General features: G+C 40.5%; 1 pseudogene; it reads left to right on the top strand.

Annotated features, from left to right (window-relative positions):
• Positions 1 to 919: 919 nt before the first annotated feature.
• On the top strand, positions 920 to 1,037 carry LOC148515284 (5S ribosomal RNA; annotated as a pseudogene).
• The last annotated feature ends 5,037 nt before the right edge of the window (positions 1,038 to 6,074 follow it).

The following is a 6,074-nucleotide window of genomic DNA, read 5'->3' as shown; positions in this document are numbered from 1 at the left end:
ACATTCTCTTCTTAGCTATTTCACAGTTATATATGTTATTTATTTATCTAACTCTTTTCATCTTTTTGTTAATAAGTATTGTATACTATTAGCATATTGATCTCACCTAATATTTAATTAGGTTGATATATAATTACTATCACAGGTGAATATTACCATGTCATTTGGTTGATTGACACATTTATAATTGAATTTTTCATGTCAAGGTTTTGGACACAGGATTTATTACCAGTGAATGTGGACTTTTGCTTAAATAGCTTATATAAACTTTATATCATTAGTAAGTGTGTAATCTCCATACAACCTTGGATGTTTTGAGAAGACATTTTTTTGTCATCTTGGCTCAATCATACTTATGATATATTTATTTACAACTTGTATATGTGATCTCTTTCAGTGATTAGTTTGATTAATCACCGGTCTGTGTGGACTTCTGCCAATTAGCCCACATCAAGTTTACTAACTACATGTGCTCAAGTCTTTATATATTTTTTAATGAATTGAGTAGATACCTGTTGTGTCATTTTGTTTATTGTACCCTTCACTACGGTCGGATACTGACAAACATTTCTATTTTAGTTGGTACAAGCAAGACTGTTCCTAATTTGATTGATGATGAGATTTTAACTCATTACTCATTTCTTTATATGATTAACTCAATATGTTCATTATATGGTCCTTATGAATGTGCAATATATATGATCTGCCTTCGTATCATACTAAGGAACTCAGGAGTATACAATATTACTCATGTATTGAATTTATGATATGTTATGATATATTATGATATGTGGAACAATTAAGTCTGCTTGTGCATTCTTTCTTGGAATCTGTTACTCATCAACAAATGGACTATAAATGCTACTAGTCCTACATATATATTGTTTTGACCTATGAACTGTGCAATTTTCCCTACCAGACCTACAGCCATACATTACTTGATTGCCCAATCTCGTCTGATCTTGGAAGCTAAACTGTAATTGGCCTGGTTAGTACCTAGAAGGGTGACCTCCAGGGAATACCAGGTGCTGTAGCGTAAAAGATATTATTGGGATTTTTTTTGCGCATGGTCGAACAATATAGGTATACGAGAGCTTTTTCTGTATATATCATCAATCAAATACATCAGTTTCTGATTGTGTAATATTTTTAAATATATTCGCCTTTTTCATTATGTTTTATGTAATCTGTCTCTTATGATGGATATATACCATCTGAAACTTTGACTACACTATATGGTGCTTTATTATAATGTTATTAATAAAAGTTATGTTTTAATTGACACAAAGTCACTTTAGAGTGCCCCAGACAATAGCCCTTCTTTTTTCTCTTTTTTGTTGCTTAAACCTATATTGTGGACTATGGGAGCACCACCAACAACATTTATGATAGATAAGTTTCTATGATTTTTTGAATGGTTGGTTGATAATTTACTTTCAGTTCTGTGCAGAATCGCTCCCTTCCCTTTCTGGTTCTTAATTTACAGGGAAAAAAATGTGTAGGGTTCCACTGTAAATTTAAGAACCAGCACCAGGCAGCAGGGACAGAGCTAGTTTTAAATATACGTAGAAAACCCCAGCCGCAGCATCAGTCCTGACCGCTGGTCAGCCCAGGCCAGGGATCCCTGGGGAGTTGAGGACCCCTCCAATAAAGGGGTTCCCCTCTCCAGGGAACCCCTGGCCTAGGCTGATTGCCCGGGGATATCCCCGCCACCCCTGGGCAGTGGGTGACAGGTTGATAGTGTAGGTGTAGTGTAAAATTAGAATTAACAACATTGTCTTTACAGTGGAACTACAGGTCCCAGCAAGCCTCCCACACATGCGGGTACTTGGAGAACCACAAGTACCAGCATGTGGGGCATTAAGGGCCCACTGGTATGTGTAGTTCACCTGTGAAGAAATGTTTAAAAAAACACAACACACCGTGAGATTAAAGTTTTATTACATACATACATACACACATATACTTACCTGCTGCCAGATGTTCAGGTTCCCTTCTCAACGTAAACTATCCATTCGAAATATCTGAAAAAAAAGCCAATACTCACCCTTTTGCCCTTCGATGTTCTCCACAGTAATCCTTTTAGGTGGCTAGACACTCTGTAACAACATGTATCCACAATGATTTGTGTATGTTTCTGACCATCTCGCAGCTCAGGGGGTTGAGAGTTTGAAAAGTGATTTTGACAGAGAGTTCGCTCCTATCTCTCCCGAGCTTGTCATCCCGATTCTCGGTAAATTTGAGAGATGTATGTTTTAGGTGAAAAGTACTTGCGATTTGGCCCGATGGTGATTTGATTCAAGACTGTTATCTCACCCGAGTTTTACGATTGAGATGAGAGAAATCTCTCTCTAACTCACCTGACTTTACCTTTTAGTAAATTTGCAAGCAGGAAAAAAGTGAAGAAATCACCCGAGATGGTCATCTCGACCTATCTCGATTCTTAGTAAATTTACCCCCAACTGGTAGACAGGCAATAGGTCGACAGGTACAAAAAATCGAAATGATAAAAAGGTCAACATTGAAATGGTCAACACAAAAATGGTCAACTTTTTTCATTTTCTAACCCTAATCTTCACCCTAAACCTCCCTCCTGGTGGCTAACCCTAACCGTCGGGTAAGTGCCTAACCCTAACCATCCCTCATAGTGCATAACCCTCTGGTAAGTGTCTAAAACTAACCATCCCTCCTAGTGCCTAACCGTAACTGTTGGGTTATTGCCTAACCATCCCTTCTAGTGCCTAACCCTCCAGTAAGTGCTTAACCCTGACCGTCCCTCCTAGTGCCTAACCCTAATCATCAGGGTAAGTGTCTAACCCTAACCGTCCCTTCTAGAGCCTAATCCTTAAACCCTAAAAAAACAAAAAATAAGTGTATCAACCATTTTTATGTTGACCATTCCAATATTGACCTTTTGACCATGTCTACCTGTCACTCTTCATGCATCTCATCCTTTTGAGTGTCGACCCTTAGATCATGTCGACCTTTTGTACCAGTCGACCTTCTGCCTGTCTACCAGTTGGTGCCTACTTAAACACTGTCGACCTTTGCATTGTCTATCCATTGATTGCATTCCAAACATGTCTCCAGCTTGTGGCATGCTGTGAAAGTAAATACACATTTTGCCATCTAAACACCTAGAGGTACCACCTTTTTATTTTCAGATTCCTGGACAGGAGGTGGGGCCAGAAGTATTGCAAAAACAGCAGTAGGGTTACAACCATTTTATTTGTCAGATTTCAGGCCATTTTTTTCCAGAGCTTCCTCGTGCCCCTTTATATACCTCCTCATATGCAATAAGAGATGCATCATACTATGCCCATTTATATGCCATCAGATCAGGTCAGAGAGAGCCCCCTCATATTGTGACCTTATGTCAGCCCTAGAGCAACAAGTCATGCCTCAGTCTTTAATCAATATAATACACAGCAATCAACACAGCCCAAGTACATTGTAATACACGGGTGTGGTATAAGAAATCAACAGGTATTAGGTCAACAATGCATAGGTCGACACCAAATGGTTGACAGGCAATAGGTCAACAGTGTCAAAAGGTCGACAGGTACAATAGGTGAACTGACAAAAGATCAAAAGGAACAAACGGATGACAGGGACAAATGGTCAACCTTTTGTCAGTCTACCTTTTGTACCTGTCCACCCTTTGACCCTGTTGACTTATAACCTGTCGAGTGTCGACCATTTGGTGTCGACCTTTTAACTGTTGACCTGTCATCCATATACCATAATACACCACCATGGTTCATGCACATTATAATACACAGCATGATTCACAGCCCAAGTACGTTATAATATCCAGCAATCAAATTTAAGGGACCATCTGGCTTTAAGGCAGTTTATGGAACATTCAGCTACCTGGCAAGGCAGCCGGCGGAGACTGCAAATATTTGTCTCTGCAGAGTGTGTGTGGGCTGGGTTGTTCTTTTCCACATGCCTGTCTGCCCCTTCCTCTCCTTCTTACATGTCCTTCTTAGGAAGAGCTTCGGTACGTCAACCAGGCCAGCACCAGTTAAGATACTGGATCACGTGGAACATGGAGTAGCTGTGGAACAGAATGTTGAATCACCGGAATGGGACCTGAATGCTAGAACACCAGAATGGGACTGGAATGCTGGATAACTGGAATGGGACCAGTACACTGGAACACCAGAATGGGTCCGGAATGCTGATAACCGGAATGGGACTGGAATTCTGGATAATGGAATGGGACCAGAATGCTGGAACACCGGAATTGGAGCAGCAAGGTGGTAATTACACTTGAAGTCCTTTCAGCAAAGATAAGAAATCCACAGGAGCTCACTGAATAGCACACAGCTATGCTGTGGACAACATTGCACTGTCAAGTGCTGCTTGCAAAGAGAATCATTTTATGCCCATTGTCTGCTGGAGATTGGCCACAGGCATCAGATGGAGAAATGATAGTTCCCCATTGGTGGAGCAGCAGTCATCTGATGCAAGCTGCCATGGCAGCGCCATGAAGCCAGCAGTGGCGGAGATTGCTACATGGAAGACGCCAGGAGCACCTGCAGCCCCAGAACATAGCCGCCAGAAGACAGAGACACCAGTAACCGCAGCAGCAGTCAGAGGATGATGGACCTCCAGGAGTCTCCTGAGAAGCCGTGACAGCACCCGCAGCAGTAAGTACCGAGGTCTGTGAGTGATGTTTCCAGGTCAATTTTTGACACCTGGCTTGCTACTCTACCCACTGTTCAACAGCCTCTCATCAATCCTACCATGTGTTGGTGCAAGCTGAGACAAGGCCTGGATTTCCTACAAATTTTGTTGTTTTTGCTATGTGGGCCCCCGAAGGCCCCTACACACAGGTGTGTGCTCTTGTTTGTTGGCACACCACCTGTGATGCCCCATACATTCCTGGGTAAGTTATCTATCATGTGGACTGACCTCCATCAAACACCACTGCCAATAGTGCAACTTGCTCCACCTTAAATAAAATATTTAATTACTTTATGTCACCTTCTTTCCCCTTATATATTCAATTACACTGTGTCATCTGCTACTTACTTATACATTTAACTGTGCTGAACCACCTGCTCTTCCTTTATATAATATATTTAATTATTATTATTATATAAATATGCAAATGTCGCAGATGTCGAGAAATGTATGGAGATGCCCACCTGTGGCTTTGCAAATCCAAGCGTCTGTGTACAAAGACATAGCATTGGCCACAGATCATTCAATTATTGCAGTTTTGAGTACCCTATGACTACTCAGAATGGCTGCAGGAACTCAGACGCTGGAGCCAATATTTGCATATTTTTGCATAGCAGCTGAATACAAAGATGCAGCAGCAGTGGCATTAGTGCACATCTCTGAATCAGGCCCATTGTGCCTTACAATTTGAAAGCCAAAGCTATTGTTTATATGGAATCAGGAAAGACCAGCATTAGATGCTAATCCTATTATTTTTGCCTATTGTAGATTACAAGTACATGCATGTTATAGGACAGTGGCCACCCAGCAAAAGAGCACTCCAAAGACAGAACTTTGTGCTCACTTTAATGCAAATGACTGATGAGTTTGACTTTTTTGCTAATTTTGCTGAGTAATAATCTGTTTGGTATTATCTTATATCTGTGTTTTGTAAAGATTATTGTGTGCTTACAGTATAGTATATTGAAACATTTGAGAAACTGTATTTTCCCTAGTCTTAGCCGAAGAGGTGCTGCAGCAGTTAAGATAACAAAAGCATGTTTCACTGTCCAAGAAAGTTATTGCCCATTGCAGAATTGTCACCATATTGCAAACTACTGTGTTATATTTGTTTTGTGCTGCAATTTAATATCAAATGCCTAGTCATTATCATCATACTGGTATCTCTCCTTATGAATTGGGGACATTGTTATGAGGCAGAGTAAGAATTGGACGCACTGTTATGAGGCATATTATTAAATGAGAGCACTGATGTGTTATCAATTGTGGTACTGATGTGAATTAGGGACACTGCTGTGAGGCATATTATCAATTAGGGCATTACTGTGTGGCATATTTATTGCATTTATTACCAGTTATGGTTGGGAGCCAATTAACCTACC

Source organism: Taudactylus pleione, unplaced genomic scaffold (genome assembly GCF_031769625.1).
Source record: "Taudactylus pleione unplaced genomic scaffold, aTauple2 ptg000251l, whole genome shotgun sequence".
Taxonomy (NCBI): domain Eukaryota; kingdom Metazoa; phylum Chordata; class Amphibia; order Anura; family Myobatrachidae; genus Taudactylus; species Taudactylus pleione.
The sequence above is the reverse complement of the archived record's forward strand: the minus strand, read 5'-3'. Positions and strand labels throughout refer to the sequence as shown.